Genomic DNA, 22999 nt, shown 5'->3' with positions numbered 1-22999 from the left:
TACGTAATAATCAAATTAAGATATAACATATGATGGAATATTATTGTTCTATAAGAACCATAAATGGTCAGACCCTAAAGAAACATGGAATGAGTTGCAGGATCTGATGCTGAGTGAAGGGAGAAGAATCAAGATAATAATGTATACATTGTGAGATGATCAACCTCAATGAAGTAGCTCCTCTCAGCAGTTCAGAGAGCTAGACAGCCGTATTAGACGGGCTGTGGACAATACTATCCCCATCCAGAGGAAGAAAAACAAAATCAAACTAAACCAAATAAAGAAAACCCTTCAGAATCTGATGAACAATTTATAAAAATTTCTCTTATGTATCTCTTTCCCTTAATCCTAATTCCTCAAACCAAAAATGACTAATCTATAAATATGTTTATCACAAATATGTATGTCCAATGTTACCCTGACCATTCACTTCTGAGGGGAGGGGAGTGGGAAGGGAGTGTGGAAGGAAATTTTGTAACTTAAAAATACACATATGCATATGGATAAATGTTGAAAAAACTTTCACGACATGTATTTGTAAAAAGTTTAATTGGTATTAAAAAACTGAAAAAAAAGTTATGTAATTTAAGCATTCTAAAGATATATGTTAGGCCTGAATAGAAATATACATATCAAGTGGGAAAGGAAAAAGGTTAAATAAATAAATATATTTATTTCTATTTCTCCTATAGATATATTAAAAATTATTTGAGGGTATGATAGAAGATGCTAAGAGTAGATTTCAGAAAAAAGTGGGGTCAGAAAAAAATTAACTATTAAGTCAAATAATTTGAATCATTCTATAGATCTTTAGGGTGAATGGGTACTTATTTATTTATCTAAACATGCTGACTGTGGGGAAAAAAGAGAGTAAAACAGAGAAGAGGAAGAAAAAGGAAACATGCAAGAAATTTGCTTAGAAAATTTGACAGAAGTATTTCCTAGAAAGACTATTCTAACTGGCAGTTAAGATCCTTCTTAATTTTCTGTCACTACCATACTCCTCAACAATTTGCATTATTTCCCTCCATATATTTTATAGTTTTGAATGAAATGACTGTTCTCAGATTCAGTCTGATATCTCATTCAAGTCCCATTTAAATTGTAATGCCACATTTCCAAGTCTTTTTAAATTTCCTTTCCTCTACCCTCCAAGACCTCTTCTGCCTCAGACTTCCCCTAATATTTTGTAACTTCTCTTAAACATATCAGAAATGGCTTGTATATTAAGCAGTAAAGGAAAGGGATAAGGAAAAAGAATAACCAAATATTAAGGTAGAAATAGATGTTGTTGCTAACACAATCAATGTGTCAATCACAGTCTCTATCCACAGGATGGCTATTTAAACCCCATGAATCTCCTCTATATATCACATTCAGTTAGCCTTTCAGAAACACAATTTATGCTTCCATCATAATTTTCACATGATTTACCCCAATCTCTTTCATCTCTATATTTGATTTTTCCTTTTCTGGTGAAATTTAGTGATCCAGACTTGGGAATGGCACACAATGAAATATTTATAGACCATAAAATTCAATAAAATAAATGTAATTACAATAAAAAGCTAAATTTTTCCTAATTCAAAATGGATACTGCTTTCTCCATACTTTACCTTATTCTTATAAGTGTCTTATAATCTTATAGTAGGTATCAGAAAAACATCACAGATCAGCAGTAATTTCTTGCTTTTAAAATACATTTTTATTTAGCAGTAGAAATTTCGATAAAACTCTCATAGCTTACCATAGGCTAGACTTTTATGCTTCAGGAAACAAGGAATTAATGTTAATGGTTTAAGTTCTAATCTTCCAGACAAACCGAATGCTAGGGACAGCTTCCTTCTCTTAAAAGGAATCCATTCCAGACTATGTAAAATAATGGATGCCACTCTTACTTCAATATTCCATAGGCATCTCAGTTCAATATATTTAAGGCAGAACCCATCACTCTTCACACTAACTCACTACCTCTACCAACAGTAAGTTGCTAAATCTCCATAATTCAACCTCTTCAATATCTGGGTCAATTCAACCCCTTTCCTCTATATTCACATCAAAATCACCCTATTCTATCCCTTTATCATTGTTTTAATACAATAGTTTCCTAATTTATAGACTTGTATCTAGTCTTTCCCCTCTATAGCTCATCCTCTGCACAGCGGCAGATGTCATATTCTTACAGTGCAGGTATGATCAAGTTACTTCTATTCTCAAGATACTTCAGTGCTTCCTCATTATCTTTAGGTTAAAATATAAATTCCTCTGGTAGGTTTTTGTTTTTGTTTTTGTTTTTTTTTAGGTTTTTGCAAGGCAAACAGGGTTAAGTGGCTTGCCCAAGGCCACACAGCTAGGTAATTATTAAGTGTCTGAGGCCAAATTTGAATTCAGGTCCTTCTGACTCCAGGGCCAGTGCTCTATCCACTGAGCCATGTAGCTGCTCCCTCTGGTAGGTATTTAAAACCCTTCATAATCTAACATCACTTTATCTTTCCAGGGTGATTATATATTATTTTCCCTCATATATTCTGCATTCTAGTCAACCTGACCCAGACAAATACAGTTCCTAAAACTATTTACACAGACTGTCCTTTTATGCTTAGAAGATCTCTTTTCTCACCAACTCCTTTTGAAAATGTTAATTCCCTTCAAGGCTCAGCACAAATACCATCTCTTCCAAGAGGTCATACAAGACCTCTCAAATTTCTGAGAAGATATTTTTTCTTCAGGAATTCCAATAGAACTTAAATGACCCTTTAAGAGAAGTTTTAACCACCAAATTCAGACTAGAATAAGGATAAGGTAAAGTAATTGAATTTACCACTTCCTTCATGATCTACCATCTCAAGACTTACTTTAGATTAAGAAAGAACAAAAACTAATTGTATTTTTTAAAATTATTTTTATTTCCCCCAAACCCCCAGCAGCATGCAAAAACAAATTTCAACATTTACTTCCAAAATTTTGAGTTTCAAATTTTCTCCCTTCCTCCCAGTCCACTCCCCTCTCATTGAGAAAGCAAGTTACTTGGGATAGGTTAAAAACATATAGCTATGAAAAACATTACTACAATAGTTATGTTGTAAAAGTAAACATAAACTCCCCTTCCCCCACAAAGCAGAGAAACTTCAAGGAAAATAAAGTGAAAAAAGGTATGCTTTAGTCTGTATTCAGACACTATAAATTCTCTCTTTGGGATGCATAGCATTCTTTATCATAAGTCCTTCAGAGTTCTCTTGGGTCACAGTATTGCTTGAAATCATTCATAGCTGATCATCCTACAATAGTGCTGTTACTTTGGATAAGGTACATTTACCATTACATTTGCTCTTGTAAGTTTTTTACTGAGAGCATTCTGTCCATAATTTCCCATAACATAATAGCTTTCATCTCAATCACATACTACTAGTTTGTTCAGACATTCCCCAACTCTTCGACATCCCCTCAATCTATAGCTCCCCACCAGCAGAAGAGAGCTGCTATAAGTATCCCTGTACATAAAGATTCTTTTCTTCCAATATTTCATCTCTTCTGGAATATAGACCTAGTAGTGGAATTGCTTGGTCAAAGGGCAGGACATAGTTTTATAACTCTTTGGGCATAGTTCCAAATTGCTCTACAGAATTGTTGTATCATTTCACAACTCTTTCATATCTCTTGATCATTTATCCATTGGAGAAGGGCTCTAATATTTTATGAATTTGAATCAGTTCTTTGTGATTGAGAAATGAGGTTTGTATGAGAGAAACTTGTATCAATATTTTTCCCACAGTTGAGATTGTTAGCTGTATTTCTCTCCATCCTATTCCCCCACCCCCATTTATTCTATTCTATCTCTCTCCTTTAACCCTGTCCCTTCTCAAAAATGTGTTTCATCTGACTAACCACTCCCATCATCTCCCATCATCTTTTCTCCCTTCTACTACCTACATCCCCCCTCCCCCACCCTATCCCTTTTCTCCCATCCTTTTCCTCTAGGATAAAATAGATTTCTATACCCAATTGAGTGTATATGTTATTCCTTCTGAGCCAGTTATGATGAGAGTAAGCTCACTCACTCCTCGTTACCTTCTCCCCTCTTCCATTCCACTGTAAAAGTTTTTTCTTGCTTCTTTTATGTGAAATAACTTACCCCATTCTATCTCTCCTCTCCCTTTGTCCCAGTATATTCCTTTCTCCCCCATTAACTCCATTTAAAAAATATATTATACCTTCAAATTCAACTCCCACCTGTGCTATACACATATACATATATATATGTATATATATATAATATATATATATATTTATATATATTCCTTCTAACTGCCCTAATAAATGAGAAGGTTCATATAAATTATCAGTATCATTTTCCTTTTTCAGGAATACAATCAGATCAACATCAAGTCCCTCATGACTTGCCCTTCTAGTCCACCTTCTCTTTGTGTTACCTGAGTCCTGTACTTGAAGGTCAAATTTTCTGTTCATCTCTGGTCCTTTCATAAGGAAAGCTTGAAAGTCCCCTATTTCATTGAATATCCATCTTTTCCCCTGAAAGAGTATGTTCAGTTTTGTGGGGTAGTTAATTCTTGTTTAGTCCAAACTCTTTTACCTTCAAGAATATCATATTCCAAGTCCTATTAGCCCTTAATGGAAAAGCTGCTAAATCTAATGCTATCTTGACCATAGCACTAAGATATTTGAATTGTTCCTTTCTGGCTGCTTGTAATGTACTCGGAAGTTCTGAAATTTGGCTATAATATTCCTGACAGTTTTCATTTTGGGATCTCTTTTAGGAGGTGATTGATGAATTCTTTCAATTTCTGTTTCGCTCTCTGCTTCTAGAATATCAGGACAATTTTCCTGGATTATTTCTCAAAAAAAAATGAGTCTGGGCTTTTTTTTTTGGTCATTATTTTCAGATAGTCCAATAATTTTTAAATTATCTCTCCTGGATCTGTTTTCCAGGTCAGTTGTTTTTCCAATGAAATATTTCACATTTTCTCTAGTTTTCCAAATTTTTGATTTTGTTTTATTGTTCTTGATTTCTCACAAAGTCAAGAGCTTCTCCATTCTACATTTTAAGGAATTATTTTCTTCAGAGAGTTTTTGTATCTCTTTTCCATCTGGCCAATTCTCCATTTTAAGGCATTCTTCTCCTCATTGGCCTTCTGGACTGTTTTTTCCATTTGACCCCAATTTTTTTTTAATTCTTTCAATTTTATTTTAGACAATGGGGTTAAGTGACTTGCAGCTAAGCAATTATTAAGTGTCTGAGGCCAAATTTGAACTCAGGTCCTTCCACTGCACCAACTAGCTGCCTCCCAAATTGGTTTTTAAGATGCTATTTTCTTCAGTGATTTTTTATTTCCTTCACCAAGCTGCTGACTTGGTTTTCATGATTTTCCTGCATTGCTCTCATTTTTCTTCCCAACTTTTCCTTTTCTACCCTTACTTGATTTTCAAAATCTTTTTTGAGTTCTTTCATAGCCTGAAAACAATTTCCATTTTTCTTGGAGGTTTTGGATACAGAAGCTTTGACTTTGTTATGCTGAAGTGTGTGCTTTGATCCTCCATAGAAACAAAGTAATTATCTAATTGTCATATTTTTTCTTCTGTTGTTTGCATATTTCCCCAACCTATGACTTGATTTTAACTCTTTGTTAAGGTGGGTTCTGCTTCCAGGGTGATGAACACACTCCCAAGTTTTTGAGGGTTTTTGCAACGTTGTTCATGGATACCCCCCTTGGTATCAAGTTCTCAATTCCTCCAAGGTCTTATGAGAGGCTCTGACTGCTATCCTGGATTGTGCTCTGGTCTGTGGATGACCACAAGTAATCCATTATGTCCTGGAACCATGAGGAAGACTCCTGCTCCACTGCAAACAATAAATTCTGTTGTGTTTCTGCCTTTTCTTGAGACTAGGGCCCCAGACTGTGACCTGGATCTTAGTATGGAGCAGAGCAATAGAGTCCTGACTCAGGGATAGCAAAGAGACCTGTACAGTCTCCCCAGATCCCCTTACTGCCATTGGGCTGAGAGCTCTGGAAGCTGATGCTGGATGACTACCTGCCAGGTGACTCCTAGGCCTGTTCCTGGTTCCCTGGGTTGGGGCTGCACTGAGGCCTATGGGTTCCCCCTCATTTTGGTGCAACAGTGTTTTCCTGATGTCCTTCCCAATTGTCCTTGGCAATTCCTAGGCTGAGAAGTCTGATAACCGTCATTGCTGCCCCAGACTCAGTTGCCCTGAGGTCTTCTGTTCCTGGCTGTCTAGAGCCAGTTTGCTCCAGTACTGTCTGGACTGAGCTGGGGGTCCTTTCTAATCCTAGTGTAACAGCCCTTTACCATGGATCTTCCAAGTTGTCTTGGGCTGCAAAATTGTTTCACTCAGTGGGTTCTGCCACTCTAGAATTTGGTTGGAATCATTATTTAAATTTATTTGGAATGGTTTGGGGGGAGAACTCACAGGAGTCCCTGCCTTACTCTGCATCTTGGCTCCACCCAAAAAGGACTACCATATTTCCCTATGTATAAGACTCACCTTAATTTTGGGACCCCAAATTTTTTTAAAATTTATTACAAAAAAATAAAAATTTAAAAAATTATTACACAAAGTTATTGAACTCAAGTTTTATTCATCATAAAATTCATTCAACTCCTCATCACTGCCAACACTCTCATCCATTAGTTCATCCTCATCTGTGTTTGATGACAAATCACTGTCTTAGGAGAGGCTCTGACTGCGCTCCTGTCTGTGCTCTGGTCTGGGGTTGATCACAAGCTCTCCCTGGACAAATCTGATGCATGGATGCTTGCTTGGTCCACTCCATTTCATGAACCTGATGCACCAATTATGTTGCCTTTGAAATCAGTAACTTCTTTTTCATCAGCAATTCTTACTGTCTCATCCTGAACCATCTTTGTGGACACAGGAATTCCTATTGCTCTTTGCTCTTCAATCCATCTCTTTAATCCCCTCTCTAAATCAAGCTGCTTTGATGACTTGCCTCTCATCGCCTTCTTCTGCCATGATGTTCTCAGTAGGGTTTCTCCTTCCCATAGCCAGTCTTAGATTGTTGCAAACTGAATCACTTTGAACTTGAATTCATCACTGTCCGAAAATCTTTTCTAAGCCATTTCTGGGCAGAATGTGGTAGAAAGGTAACCTAATATACCAGTAACAAATGTGAAACAATGAGCTCAAAGACCAGCTCAAAAAGCAGTAAGTGCAAGTAAAAAATCTGAAACTATTGTATAAGACACTCCCAGTTTTCAGACCCCAAATTTTTCTCAAAAGGGTGCATCTTTTCCATGGGGAAATATGGTAACTAAGACAGTTAGCCAATATTGTTCCAGATGAATTTTTCCATATAAAAACTGCTGGCATCTTTCTAGTGTATCTAGATTGAAACTTGACTCAGAACTTGATCAGACCTGTTCCAGGCCTAGTTGGATACTCTATGGTCTCCTATTTGATTAGTTACCAAAGAATCATGGTTCATGGTTCAAGAAATTCACAATCAGAATTTTCCTCTCCCCCATTTCCATATTCCACTACCATAATAAGATTTTAGAGATGTCTTCAAAGCAGCAGAGAAAGATGTACTATCTTTGTTTAGCATATATGTAATACAACAGGTTTAATCTTTGGAAGAGTTTTCCATGAGCTCTTAGAAATAGATCAATGAAAAGAGTTCATTTAGCCATTGACTCCCTACTCCTTGGACCCCTCTCTTGTTTATACACATGAAGAGTGAGTACTTAAGCCTTTGTTACAATTGTCATTCCCTGGATGTTATTATGATATGCTACTATTGAAGTCAATTAGTAATATTTGATCTCTTGGACAAATCAGCTAAAGATGTCCTACAGAAAGTTGGATCATCTATAGATGACTTACAGTCTGGATTGGATTCTGGAGTTGTATGACCAGAAATAGCCCTATCAACCCAGTATGGCCATTGTCAGACTGATCATCCTTCTAAAAATGTTACAACAATTTATGAACTTTATATTTCAAACTCTGTTAATCCACAAAGGGGGTAGTTTATTGATAATGTTGATAACATTTTCACTTACTCTAAAATTTCCATTCAGCATGTCTAAATTGTTCACACAGTCCCTAAGCACTCATATCAGCATGAGTCAAGAACCAAAATGGAAAATGCTAGTTTCCAAAGGGCAAAAATTTAACACTTTGAATTATCTTATAAAGTAGTAGAGGATAAAAATGGGTCTGTAGAAAGTCAATTCTCTCTTATATAATTGTGTTCAACTGTAGTAGTAAAATAACTACCGCATAATATATCTATAGTCTAAGTATTATAGGATATTATTGCTGATTCTTTCAACATGACAATCTCCATGGTGTATATATCAAAATATTCCAGGTTGTTTCACTGGGCACAGGATATAAAGATGCCTTCCAACCATGCTTTCCCAGACTCTCATAGATCTTTTGTCATATATATTTAAATTTTAATATCAAAAACTGAACTCTCTATTCTCAAATTGTCTTTCAACCTACCAGAGGCCAGTGCCTACATCTTACAAAAATTAACCTTGGAAGAAAAAAATTATAACATTTGTAAGAGAGAACTCAGTTCAGGTAAATTGCATGGTGAGGGTTTCCCATTTTGACAAGGCCTAAAAAGCCCAGCATTATGCAAATAATAGCTTAAAATATCTAAAGATTACCTGTAAATGAAACCAGCCAAAGAAGCAGGCCCTACTTTTCAGTCATTTTTGTTTCATCTTTTCTTTTATCCTACTATATGAGAACCCAAAAGCTGATGTTTTGTCCTTAAGTCTTTATTATGACTTTTGTTTTAGCCAGGGACCACTATAATCACTCCTGCTTCTAAAGAACTTTGTGGCATACCTGATCTATCAATGATACTTATAGCCAGTTAGTTGGCTGCCCTTCATATTATCACATCCTTCACTCCCAGAATGGATTGGTTTGTGGCAGGTACCTATATCTTCCACCAGTTCTTTTTTTTTAGGTTTTTTTTTCAAGGCAAATGGGGTTAAGTGGCTTGCCCAAGGCCACACAGCTAAGTAGTTATTAAGTGTCTGAGACTGGATTTGAACCCAGATACTCCTGACTCCAGGGCTGGTGCTGTATCCACTGTGCCACCTAGCCGCCCCTACTAGTTCTTTAAGTTTGGGGAAAACCTCATTGTATATTTTGTGATAGATAGGCTATGGATCAACAGGTGTGGTCTTCAGTTCAGCACTGTTATCAGAACTTCCCATTAGGTCAGGAATGTAGTAAAACACTTATCTAATATCAATTCACTATATAAGATTCTGTAGACTCCTGTTACCCTATGAAAACAGCAGGATTACACATAGAGCCCCTCCCCAACAACCTTGAACTTGTTAGATGAATTGACCTCAGACCTGTATTCAGCATACAGTTCATTTCCAAATGAGTCTCTGGGTTCCTTGACCACAAGACAAGTTTATTTCAGACCCAGGGGACTGAGGGGAGGTGGTGTCAGCAGCAATCACCCACCTCCTCCATTTCATCATCCCCATGGTAGACATTATAGAAGAGGGTTGAGCCTTCACCCCGTGTAGAGGTCTTGGTCTCAACTACTCAATACTCAGTCAATATTGTGGACACCTTTACTCTATCCCATTCTGCATCTACTTTGGTCTTCAAAACCTGCTTCTGCATAATGTCTCTCTCTCTCTCTCTCTCTCTCTCTCTCTCTCTCTATATATATATATATATATATATATATATATATATATATATGTGTGTGTGTGTGTGTGTGTGTGTGTGTGTGTGTATACACACATATATATTTTTTTTCCAGGTCCTTCCCTTTACTGTCTTTCTATTTCCTATGTATCACAGATATGCTCATAGGCTGATAAGAAAGTATTAAATTCACTGAGCAGGGACTTTACATTCAGGAAAATGGTACTGGTATTCTGAATATGGTTCCATTATCCAGAGGGAAGTTCTTTATTTGGGGAATCATCTACTGGAAGGTGAAAAATTATAATGCAAACATCCTCAGGTTTATAAATGTTTGGATGCCACATTTTTGTGAAGAACCAGAAAGTTGGAGGGGAGTAGGGATAATTAATAGGAAATTTGAGGTTGGCCTTGAAGTAACTGCCCTCATGGTAAGTGTTTCAGCCTCCCAAAGATGACTACCTCCTAGTTGTATAGGTCATCCTCATCCACAAGATTGTCTGGAATCCTTAGACCTGTTCTTCTTGCAGTTCCTATATATATTCAATGTAAATTGAATATAATCTCAAATAGAAGGCACTGGAGGGTTGCAGGAGATTTAAAAGACTCTTTTTCTTTAATAGTTTTTATTTTTTCTAATTACATGCAAAGAAAATTTTCAACATTCTTGTTTTAAACTTTGTTTTATTTTATTTTTTCAATTACATGCAAAGGTGGTTTTTAACAATCATACATTTGGGAGTTTATGAGTTCCATATTTTTCTACCACCTTCCCTTCTTCCCCCTCTCTGTGACAACAATCTGGGATAAATAACATTCATTTTTTGAAAAAGTTTGAGTTCCAAATTTTTCTCCTTTCCTCCCTCTCCTCCCTTCTCCTCAAGACACCAAGCAATCTGATATAGGTTATACATGTGTAATCCTGTAAACCATATTTCCACATTAGTCATGTTATGAAAGAAAAAATAGAACAGAAGGAAAAAAACATAAAAAAGTGAAAATAGTATGTTCTGAACTGCAATCAGATTCCATCAGTTCCTTCCCTAAATGTGAACAGCATTTTCCATGAGTCAACTGTCTTGGATCATTATTCTTCTGAGAACAATAGTTATAGTTCATTTTTTTGAAATTTCATTTATTTTATTTTTCATTTATGAAATAAAACAAATATTTACATAACATAGTAGAATAATATATGAGCTCAGTCTATAAGGAGGTCAGAGAAGTCAAGAGACATTTTAGGCCTGAGGAACAGCAAATAAAAAGACCATTTAGTATGGAAGGAATAGGAAGAAATTAGGGAAAGTGGGATGCATATAAAGGAAATGAATTGTTAAGACTGGTAAGGTTCAATTTGTGAATTTTTTAAATGCCAAACTGAGCATTTTTTCATTTGATCCTGGATATGATATGGAGCCACTGGAATTTATTGGAGAAGGAGGTTAGTCTGGTGTTGTAGGAAAATCCTTTTGTTGACTGAAAAGATGAACTAGAGTAAATAAAGGCTTGTTAAGTCACGAGAAGGCAAGAACTTGTTATTAGGTTGGTTGGTGGTTATGTGACCAGTGATAAGAGAACATATGGAAGAAATGTGAAAGCAGAAACAACAAGATTTGACAACATTCTTGAGGGTATAAAAATTTTTCTACCAGCAGATTTGCCACTACCACTAGTGTCTCATTATTATCAAGGGAACGAACTTTTCTAAGAAGTGCATATGTAACTACAGGGTTTTTTTTTTCAATAATACTTTTCCCCCAATTATATGTAAAGACATTTTTTCACATTCATTTTAAAAAAAATTCAAGTTCTAAATTTTCTCCCACTCTTCCTTACCTCTACTCTTCCTGAGATTGCAAGCTATTTTATATAAACTATACATGTGCAATCATGCAAAATAAATTTCCACATCGTGCTGTGAAAGAAGACACATTTACCCAAAGGAAAAAAATATGAAAAAAATGAAGAAAACTTAAAAAGTTTGCCTCAATCTACATTCAGACTTCATCAGTTCTATCTCTCTCTGAAGGTGGATAGCATTTTTCATCATGAATCCTTTGGAACTGGCTTAGATGATTGTTTTACTGAGAATACTACCTACAGTTTTTATTTATTTGATTTTTAATTTATGAAATAAAACAAGCATTTCCATAACAAAGTAGAATAAAAGAGATGATTATATAAAACTGTAAGAACTTGTTATTCTTTTGAAAGATAATCATTCAGGATGGCTAGGTAGTGTAGTGGATAAAGCACCCACCTTGGAGTCAGGAGTACCTGGGTTCAAATCCGGTCTCAGACACTTAGTAATTACCTAGCTGTGTGGCCTTGGGCAAGCTACTTATCCCCATTTACCTTGCCAAAAAAAAAAACTAAAAAAAAAATCATTCAAAGTTTTTTTTCTTTTTTTCTTCCTTATCCCCCTCACCCCTGGCCAGAGAGATAACATACAATTCTCCTTTAAAAAAATGTTTATTTTTCCAACTGCATGGAATAGTAGTTTTCAACAATCATATTTTACAAAGTTTTGAGTTTTATATTTTTCTCCCTGCCTCCCTTCCCTCTCCCCCTCACAGAAAGCAATCCAACATAGGCTATACATTCATGCCCAACCTAGATCCAGATAACATACAATTCTAGTAATCATTATTACCCTGACAAAGATGTTCCACTTCATTTTTTGCAGTCTTTTCATTTATTGGTTCTAAGGCCACTACAAGAGATCCTCTGAGTAACTCTGTTCTATACTGATTCTTCAATCACCTCACCTCTATGGGAATCCCCAATAAGTTTCACTTTCTGCTCATATTCAGTAATTTCTGATTCTTTGTGACACCATTTGGGGTTTTCCTGGAAAATGATACTGAAGTCATTTCCTCCTCCAGCTCATGAGAAGACCTGAGGGAAACAGGTTTAGGTTTTTACTTTTCATATAGCCTTTGCTTCCTGGAGGCTATAAGTAAGTCACATTGAGTGACATTCAGTTCTCCCAGCTAATAACTGTTTACCACTGTAACTATAATTTTGGGAGTGGGATTAGGGAAGAAACAAGCATGTGTGTGAAATAGAGTACTGAATATGTGGCAGTGTAGAGTGACTTTATATAACAAAATTCAGCCATGTCTGATAAATCCAAGCAATTGTCTTGGGGACCTTAAGTAGTACTTGAGAAAATATATTTTGAAATACTGAGAATAATATGCAATGGAGAGGTAAGCCTTTATATGGAAAGGCAGTTAATAGTGCAGAACAGTAGCAACTAGGTGGTACAGAGTGTCTGACCTGAAATTAGGAATACTCACCTTCCTGAGTTTCTGAATTCAAATCTGATCTCTAACACTTATCACCTGTGTAACCCTAGACAAGTCACCTAAACCTGTTTCCCTCAGGTCTTCTCATGAGCTGGAGGAGGAAATGACTTCAGTATCATTTTCCAGGAAAACCCCAAATGGTGTCACAAAGAATCAGAAATTATTGGACAACAATAGTACAAACAATGAAACTTATTACTTGTCATTTTAGTAGGTAGACTAAAACTGAAGCACAGAGGAAGAGAGGACATGGGTGGTGACTGGCACACACACACATCAAGCAAGAGAACTGGCTATCCCATGTCACCAAGGCTAGAATAGAATGAAAGCTGATAGCATCAGCATCTCCACTAGAATATTAAGAAAGACTGATAATGAGAAGGGGTTAGAATATCTTGGATCAGATCAGTCTATATGTGGTGAAGAACAGAGCATCTGGAGAGAGTATGTGGAATGAATAGAAGAAGTAAGACTTATTGACATGATGACTGAACTGTCACATCAGTGGTTTTTAGTACTGCATCTTCTTCCCTTGCAACATTGTTATTGTGAATGTTGTGTCCATGTTGGTCTAATGAAATGACTTCCAAAGTCTAGGTCAGGGACCCTTCTGAGTCCTTGAAATTCTTTCAGGGATTTATGAGTTTAAAACTATTTTCATAATAATACTAAAATGTTTCAATTTTGAATATAATAAATATCAATAAATAAAACACACCTAAATAAAAGCTTTTTGGGGGGTTCTGAACAATTTTTAGGATTCTAAAAGAGTCCTAGAATCAGAAATTTTGAGAACCCTTGCTCTAGAGTGTAGGTTTGCAGAGGCTATAGATCAGATTCAAGTTTTATACTTTTTTTTTTTAGATTTTTGCAAGGCAAATGGGGTTAAGTGGCTTGCCCAAGGCCACACAGCTAGGTAATTATTAAGTGTCTGAGACCGGATTTGAACCCAGGTACTCCTGACTCCAAGGCCGGTGCTTTATCCACTACGCCACCTAGCTTCCCCCCAAGGTTTATACTTTTCAAAAAACCTTTTGCCATTTATGTCAGTTAGGAAAGTTAGCAATGATGAAATCTATTGTCTGATCACATCTAGCACAGCTTCTTTGAATAATAACCTGAGTTTACTTCCTAAAGAAGAGAAAATCAACAGCAGGCAGGAAAATTTTAAATTGAAAGCTATCAACCAGTAGTCTTCTGTTAGCTTTGTTCACTTTACATAGCTTCCAACCTCTAACCAGCAAATCTGGAAATCAGCCTACATTTGTCATGACCATGACTTTTCTAGGGAGGAAGTAATTTTGGGCTCTCAGAGAGCCAGGAATGGATAGAGTTATGGATCAAGGAAATGACATAGGATCCCACAGATGAGGAGGTTTTGGCTTATGAAACAAACCTTACCCCAGGTTTCCAGTAGTCAATAATAAATAAACATTTATTTAGTTCCTAATATAAGTCATGCACTCCGTTAAGCACAGAGTATATAAAAAGAGGAAAAAGGCATTCCCTGTCCTCCAGAAGGAAAAAAGGGGTTGTGTCTTGATGAATGCAGCTCCTCTCAGGAGAGCCAGGACAACCCTAGGAGACTGGCTATGGACAATGCTATCCCCATCCAGAGGGAAAAAAACAAAACAAAACAAAATCCACAAAATCTGAATGAATACTTCATTTACTTTTAAAATTTTTCTCTTATGTATTTCTTTCCTATCTCATGGTTTTCTTTCTTTTCCTTAATTCTAGATCTTCATACTGAAAATGGTTAATCTAAATATGTTAAACACAAATGTTGTATGTACAATATTCACCTGTTTGCCACTAAAGTGAGGGGGATAGGAAGGGAGGGTGGAAGGAAATTATGTAATTTTAAAATATGCACATGCATGCAGATGAATATTGAAAAACTCTCATAACACGTATTTGGAAAAATAAAATAAAATATCAATTAAAAAAGGGGAAGTTGTAACAGATTTGGTCCTAGTGCAGCAAGGGTGAGCAAAAATAAACAAGAGGGCATAGAAACTTTTGATGGAGCAGAAGTCAGGGAACTAGGTCAAATCTTGGTTCCTAATTTGTAAAATGAAGGGGTTGGCCTTCAGTTGTTGTTTGTATAGTTGTTTAGTTTGTTTAGTTTCCTGACTTTGTAACCCCATTTAGGGTTTTCTTTACAAGGATGCTGGAATGGTTTGCCATTTCCTTCTCCAGTTCATTTTACAGATGAGGAAACTGAGGCCAACAGAGTTAAGTGACTTGCTCAGAATCATAGCTAATAAGTATCAGAGGTCATATTGGAACTCGGGAAGATGAGTCTTCCTGACCCCAAACCTAGCACTATATATTGTGCCACCTCCCTGAACTAGATAACCTCTCTAATATTTCTCCTACTTCTGAAGCTATAGTGCTATGAAAGGGAGGTAGGGCACACATGTCTCATAAAAATAGATGAATGTAGCAGCTGACTGTGACTCAGGAATTTCTTGTTGCTGTGACACCATGGAATGTGCCTAAACCATTAGCTTCCCAGAAATTCCATATCTTGTGGTTTTTTTACTCTAAATACTCTTTACCTTATTTTAGCTTATTTCCTCCAGGGTGCAGCCCTACAATTTGCAGTCAGGGTTTATCTTACTAAACTCTGATCTCTTTATCATCAATGCTGAATCCAGTTAGGAAATTGTGAAATTATGTCATTTGTTCCTCTCAACTGGCTCCTGAATTCTAGAGGAGATATTCTTATTTAGATGTAACTTTGGAAAGCACTGTTCCTCAATCTCAAGGATTGGGCCAGTCATACATCATATTCTATTTTCCTTTTTATTACTTATACATTTGTTGTATTTGGAGCCCTAAATTCTATTCCCATGTAACCAACTAACTATAATCTGTACAATCAAGTTATTTTAATCTCTCTGGGTCTCTTTTCTCATCTGTTAAATGAAAATACCCTTGAAAGCTTCTTCAAACTGTTACATTCTCCAAATCTGAGCAAAGGGGAAAATTATTAAGGGAAGGAAAGCTCTGCTCTGTCTTTCAAGATGTCAAGGAGTGGTGGGGTATATCAAAATATGATAAACAAGATCTCAAGGAAAGAAATAAAGTAAAAGACTTAAAAAAACAAAGTAAATATTAAATGAAGCAGTGTTTAATAGGATGTATTATTTAATTCAATAAAACTATTTAATAAGATTCATAGATTTAAAAAGAGTAAGGAACAAAAATAGTGAAAATAAAAGCAAGTTTGAATAAACAGATTTAAGGTATAAGAGACAAACAATTTGGAATATTAGTAGATACAAATGGACAAATTAAGATTACACTTATTGTAAAAATGTAGAAAAAGTAGAAGGAAAAAAAATCATTACAGATTATAGAAGGATGAAAAAAGAAATGATTTAATAAAAGAAATGAAACTGATAAGTCATCTGCTTGAACAGTTGTTAAAGAGAATCTTGGCCTTTGGACATGATTGCTGAATTCCATGAGGCATCTGAGGGAGGCCAGAATAAATATCTAGTTTCTATTTTCCTTTTCTTTTCCTTTAATTTTTTTTCAGTTAACAAATTTCTGTTTTTTTATTTCTTCTGAATCACAGTAGTTTGATAGAGCCTACCTAAGTAGACTGGCACCATTTTCTCATTGGTGAAAAGAGTTTGCTATTCAAAAAAAAAAAATCTTTGTCAAAATAGTTTTTATTTCTTGTCCTCCTACTTTCTTCCCCCCCCCCCCATGGTATACATTTATCTAAGCTGAATGGGATGAGAGAGGAATCATATCCTTAAGGAAGAAAAATAAAGTATAACAGATAGCAAAATTACATAATAAGGTAATAGGTGTTTTTTTTTTTCTAAATTGAAGGTAATAGTCTTTGGTCTTTGTTCAAACTCCACAATTCTTTCTCTGGATACCAATGGTATTCTCCATCACAGATAGCCCAAAATTGTCCCTGATTGTTGCACTGATGGAATGAGCAAGTTCATCAAGGTTGATCATCACCCCCATGTTGCTATAAGGGTGTATAATGTTTTTCTGGTTCTGCTCATCTCACTCAGCATCAGTTCATGCAAACCTTCCAGGCTTCCCTGAATTCCCATCCCTCCTGGTTTCTAATAGAACAATAGTGTTCCATGACAACAGATATATATATATATATATATATATATATATATATATATGCTGTGATATATATATCTGTATATATATATATATATATATATATATATATATATATATATATCACAGTTTGTTAAACTATTCCCTAATTGAAGGACATTCACTTAATTTCCCATTCTTTGCCACCACAAACAGGGCTACTATGAATATTTTTGTACAAGTGATGTTTTTACTCTTTTTCATGATCTCCTCAGGGTACAGACCCAGTAGTGGTATTGCTGGATCAAAGGGTATGCACATATTTTTTCCCTTTGGGCATAATTCCAAACTGCTCTCTAGAAAGGTTGGATGAGTCCACCAACAATGTATTAGTGTTCCAGATTTCCCACATCCCTTCCAAAGCTGATCATTGTCCTTTCTGGATATATTGGCCAGTCTGAGAGGTGTGAGGTGGTACCTCAGAGGTGCTTTAATTTGCATTTCTCTAATAAGTAGTGACTTAGAGCAATTTTTCATATGAATATGGATCACTTTGATTTTCTCATCTGTAAATTGCCTTTGCATATCCTTTGACCATTTGTCAACTGGAGAATGGCTTGGTTTTTTTGAAAATTTGACTCAGTTCTCTGTATATTTTAGAAATGAGTCTTTTGTCAGAAATACTAGTTGTAAAAATTATTTCCCAATTTACTTGTCCTTCTACTTTCTACTTTCAATGCCCTCGGAATGATTTGGTTTAGCTGGGTCTCTCAAGAAACTTTCTTTAAACTGGTTTTATCCTATATTTTTTCTCTCTTTTATGAATAGTAACAATAACAATATCTAGCATTTATATAGAGCCTACAGTATGCTAGGCACTTTACAAATATTGTCTCATTTGATTTTTATATCAATCTGAAACTAGTTATTATTATCTCCATTTTACAATTGAGAAATCTGAGACAAAGATTAAGTTACTCACCCAAGGTCACACATCAATTAGGTATCTAAGGCAGCATTTGAATTCAAGTCTTTCTAACCTTGTCCAGTCTCTATCTACTGTTCTACCTAGTTACCACTGTGAGGTAATACCACTTATAATCTTCCATCATCCTTTTCCTTAATAATTTTTAAAAATAAAATTTTATTGTTACTTTTTGTTTTTATACTTAGATTTTTCTCCTATATCACTCAAAGAGCCATACTTTAAAAGAATTTTTTAATGAGGGGGGGAAAAAAGAAAAAGTTCAGCAAAAAGATAAACATTTGTAATATTTTTTCTTTTTAAATTTAATCTTTTTAATTTAGTAAAAATCTATTTTTCTATCCCTCCTAGCTCTTCTCCTTCTTCATTGAAAACAAATTTCTTTAACAGATAAGCATATTCAAACAAAATAAATTCTCACATGATGACCAAAAAATATGACACATTCTGTATCCTGAGTCTATTACCTCTCTGTCAAAATATAATTTGTTCTCTGGAATCATAACTGGTCATTGATCTGAGTTCTTAGATTTTTCAAAATTATTCATTTGTATAATGCCATTATTATCATAGAAACGGTGCTCCTAATTCCACTCACTTCACACTGCTTAAGTTCTTATGTCTTGCCAGGTTTCTCTGAAACTATTTATTGTTATCATTTTTATAGTAAAATAATATTGCATTACATTCATACCAAAATGTAATCAGCTGTTCTCTCATTAATGAGTACCTCTTTAGTTTCTAACACTTTACCACCAAAACCAAAAATAAACTGCTATAAATATTTTTTGTAGATATGGGTCCTTTTCCTCTTTCCCTGATCTCTTTAGAGTATAGTCCTAGTAGTAGTATTGTGGTCAAAGGGTATTCAGTTTAGTAATTCTGGGGACATAGATCCAGAATGGCTGAACAATTTACATCTCCACTGATAGTTAATCAATGTGTTTATTTTCCTGTACTGGGGACAGTTATTAATGATAGGAGAGGAAGGTGAAGCGATCAAGACTATGAAACAAACATTAAATACAATAGATTAAAAAGGAGAAAAGGAGGATATCAGAAACCACTAACATTGTTAAATATATCTATTAGGGGGTGGCTAGGTGGTGCAGTGGATAGAGCACCGGCCTTGGAGTCAGGAGCACCTGAGTTCAAATCTGGACTCAGACACTTAATAGTTACCTAGCTGTGTGGCCTTGGGCAAGTCACTTAACCCCATTGCCTTGCAAAAAAAAAATTTGTTAGAAGATTTTTGCTCTTAACTTACTTTAAAAGTTAGAAAAAAGTTGCCCAATTTACTATGTGAGACAATAAGGGCTTCATACAACTGAAGATATTTTAACTTAATAAAAATCTCAGAATAAACCAGTGGATAAAAGGGTAAAAGATTTTGTTTTATTTTCAAGTTTCAGTGCACACTGCCCCAACTTAAAAGGATTTCTTCTATTCTTTCTGCCCTTAAGTCCAAAGTCTCTTCAAAGAAGTTTCCTTTTTTCTTTTTCCTCCCACATAAAGACTTCCTCTTTAACTGCTCAGTATACAATTTTTCATCATTCTTCACCCCACCCCTTTCCCTAAACCCCAAATACTTATAATTACATTGTGTGTTCTCTTTTCTTCTTTGGTATTTATAATTGGCTCAGCAGCATACAAAAAGCTTTTGAAAGAAGAAACTGATTTTTTTAAGGTTGTTCAAAGCTAACAGTATGTCAAATAAGCTGTTGAAATATGTGCAATCTTGTGTCAGAGGCTTCCTTCTGACACCAAAGCCCAACTGCACTTGAAATATTTTCAGACTTTTTGATTCATTTATTCTTGCACTAAAATTGGACCTGCAAGTCCTAGTGTATGGCATTACTTCCAATAGTGGCCACAGACTCCTTTTACAAGCATCAGACTACAAGGTGCAAGATTTTATTCACTTACCAAGGACCTGTGGTGAAGAGGTGAAGGGTGTATGAGCTCAGTCCTTCGCAATCAGAGATGAGGCTCAGCTCTGCCTCTCCTGCCACCTCCTCATTTCCCGTTCCTGTGTTTTCCACTATTTGCCTAGTATAGAACTTGTACCCAAACCCTAAAACAGCCAGGAGTCTATTCCTTCCCTTCCAATGGGCCCTTTTTCCTTCTCTTACTCTCAGAAAACTGTATATGATCTATGATTCAGTATTACCCAGGGTGGGACTCAAGCAAGTTCTCTTTTTGGCCAAAATCCCTAACCTATCTTGATTCCTTCTATTTCTCTATTGACTTCTCTTGTAATCTTTGATACTGCTGATCATTTTCTTCCTTTATAATCTATTCTCTCTAATTATTTATCTAGATTCTCCTCCTAACTACCTTACTATTCTTTTGTCTCTTACTGGTTCTTTTTCCAAATCAGACTCTCTAAGTAGTTCCCTAAGCATTCTGTCCTGGGTCCTCTTCTCTTTTCCCTCTATTCTACTTCACTTGGTAATCTTATCATTCACCCCCCTGGACTCCCCTCCTGGATCATTGCCTTGTGGTGGTGGAGGGGATGGCAAAGTTCAATGAAACTATTAGTCATGCCATGCAGAGTTAGCCAAGATGGACAGGCCATGGTGGAAGGTTCTGACAAAAGGTGATCCACTGGAAATGAAAATGGCAAACCACTCAAAGAAAATCAAATCTCTTCAAAAATAAAACTCCAAGAAAACCCCATGGACAGTATTAAAATGATAAAATATATAATACCACAAAACAAGCCTCTAAAGTTGGAAGGTTGAGAACTGATTGAGAAGAGTAGAGGACAATGTCAAATAAATCCAGAAAAAGTGAAGCGGCTGTGCCAGCGCTGAATGGAAGTTTATCTATGGATAAAAGGAAAGGATGTGATGAAAGGAAAGTCCAATGCTATAAAGATCAATATTGTATAAGAACCTGGAATGTAAGATCTAACAACCAACTTGATCTGATTTAAAAGGGAACGGAAAGATTCAGCATTGACATCTTTGGTGGCAATTAATGGGTGGCAATTAATGGATGGCAATTAGATGGGAATGCATAAATTTAATTCAGGTGATTATTACATTTACTACTGTGGGTAAGAATCCCTTGAAATAGAGTAGCCCTCAGAGTCAAAAAAAGGGTCAGGAAAACAACACTGGTATAAATAACAGAATGGCTTCTGTTTGAATCCAAGGTAAACCATTCAATATCATACTAATAAAAGCCTCTGCTCCAACTGCTGATGCTGAAGAGGTCAAAGTTGCTAAGTGTAAAAAGACCTACAACATTTTATAGAAATAACATCGAAAAAAGATGTCACATTCATTATAGGGGATAGGAATTCTAAAGTAGAAAATCAAAAAAATAAATTGAAATAGCAAGAAAGTATTCATAATGAAGCAGGGCAAACCATCAGACCATATAGGAATGAATATGAATATATGAATATGAAATGGAAGTGATGAATAGAATCAAGGGATCAGATCTGGTAGATAGAGTTCCTGAAGAACTATGGACAGAGGTTCAAAATAATGTAAAAGAGGCAGCATCAAAAAAACATCCCATGGTAAAAAGAAGAGCAAAAAAGCAAAATGGATCTCTGATGAGACTTTACAAATAACAGAGAAGGAAACTGAAAAGGAGAAAAGAAAAGATATACCTAACAGAATGCAGAATTCTAGAGAAAAGCAAGGAAAGATAAGGTTTTCTTAAATGAACAATGCAAAGAAATACAACAACAGTATGATAAAGACAAAGATTCTCATCCAAAAAATTAGAGCTATCAAGGGAATGTTTCATGCAAAAATAGGCATGATAAAAGACAAAAATGGTAGGGATTTAACAGAAGTAGAAAAGATTAAGAAGAGGGGGCAAGAATTTATAGAAAAGTTATACAAGAAAGATCTTAACATCACCAATAACTATGATACTGTGGTTAATGATCCAGAACAAGACATTTTGGAGAATGAAGTCAATAGGTCTTAGGAAGCATTGCTAACCATAAGGCTAGTGAAGGTAATGGAATTCTAGTTGAGCAATTTAAAATCCCAAAAGACGATGCTATTGAAATGTGGATAGCGATAGGCTAATAAATTTAGAAAACTCAATAGCAGCCAGGGATTGGAAAAAAATCAGTTTATATTCCAATCCTAAAGAAGGACAATGCCAAAGAATATTCAAATTACAATTACACTTTTCACCTACCAGCAAGATTATGCTTAAGATTCTGCATGCCAGGCTTCAGCAATATGTGAACAGAAAATTATCAGAAGAGCAGACTTTTTTAAAAGACAGAAGATCTAGAGAACAGAGGGCTAACATTCTCTAGATTAGGGAGAAAGCAAGGGAGTCCCAGAAAAAACATTTGCCTTTGGCTTCACTAACTATAGTAAAGTCTTATTGTGTGGATCTCAACAAAATGTGGCAAGTCCTCAAAGAAATAGGAATACTATATCTTACTTGTCTCCTGAGGAACTTGTATTCAGATCAAGAAGCAACAGTTAGAATCAGACATGATAAGTTTAAGATTGGAAAAGCAGTACAAGAGGGCTGCATATTATCACCTTATTTATTTGACTTATACCCAGAGTACATCATGTGAAATGTCAACAGAATAAATCAAAAGTTGAAATTAAGATTGCCAGAAGACATATTAACAATTTCAAGTATTCAAACATATCACTTGGATGGTAGAAAGTGAAGATGAATTAAGAAGTCTGTTGATGAGGATGAAAGAGAAGAGTGTAAAATCTGACTTGATGCTTAATATTAAAAAACTAACATCATGATAACTGGTTCCATCACTTCCTGGAAAATAGAGGGAGACAAAAATGAAAGTAGTATCAAATTTTATATTCTTGGGCTCAAAGATCACTGCAGATGGTGCTGCAACCATGAAATTAAAAGATGCTTGCTTCTTGGAAGGAAAACTGGCAAATCTGGACAGCATACTAAAAGACA

The 22999-nt window shown here is 35.5% G+C and overlaps 1 long non-coding RNA gene and 1 pseudogene across 1 annotated transcript in view; one reads left to right on the top strand and one right to left on the bottom strand.

Annotated features, from left to right (window-relative positions):
- Positions 1-9583: 9583 nt before the first annotated feature.
- On the bottom strand, positions 9584-11573 carry LOC141505794 (ubiquitin-conjugating enzyme E2 R1 pseudogene; annotated as a pseudogene).
- A 1688-nt stretch (positions 11574-13261) lies between these two features.
- The window catches only part of LOC141522046 (uncharacterized), a 48154-nt gene continuing 38416 nt past the window's right edge, over positions 13262-22999 (top strand). Inside the window, exon 1 of the long non-coding RNA XR_012478118.1 lies at positions 13262-13468. This is a non-coding gene — a long non-coding RNA (uncharacterized LOC141522046). The remainder of the gene's footprint in view (positions 13469-22999) is intronic.

The sequence above is a fragment of the Macrotis lagotis genome, chromosome 1, assembly GCF_037893015.1.
Source record: "Macrotis lagotis isolate mMagLag1 chromosome 1, bilby.v1.9.chrom.fasta, whole genome shotgun sequence".
NCBI lineage: Eukaryota > Metazoa > Chordata > Mammalia > Peramelemorphia > Peramelidae > Macrotis > Macrotis lagotis.
Note: the sequence above shows the minus strand (reverse complement) of the source record. Positions and strands in the feature narration are given on the sequence as shown.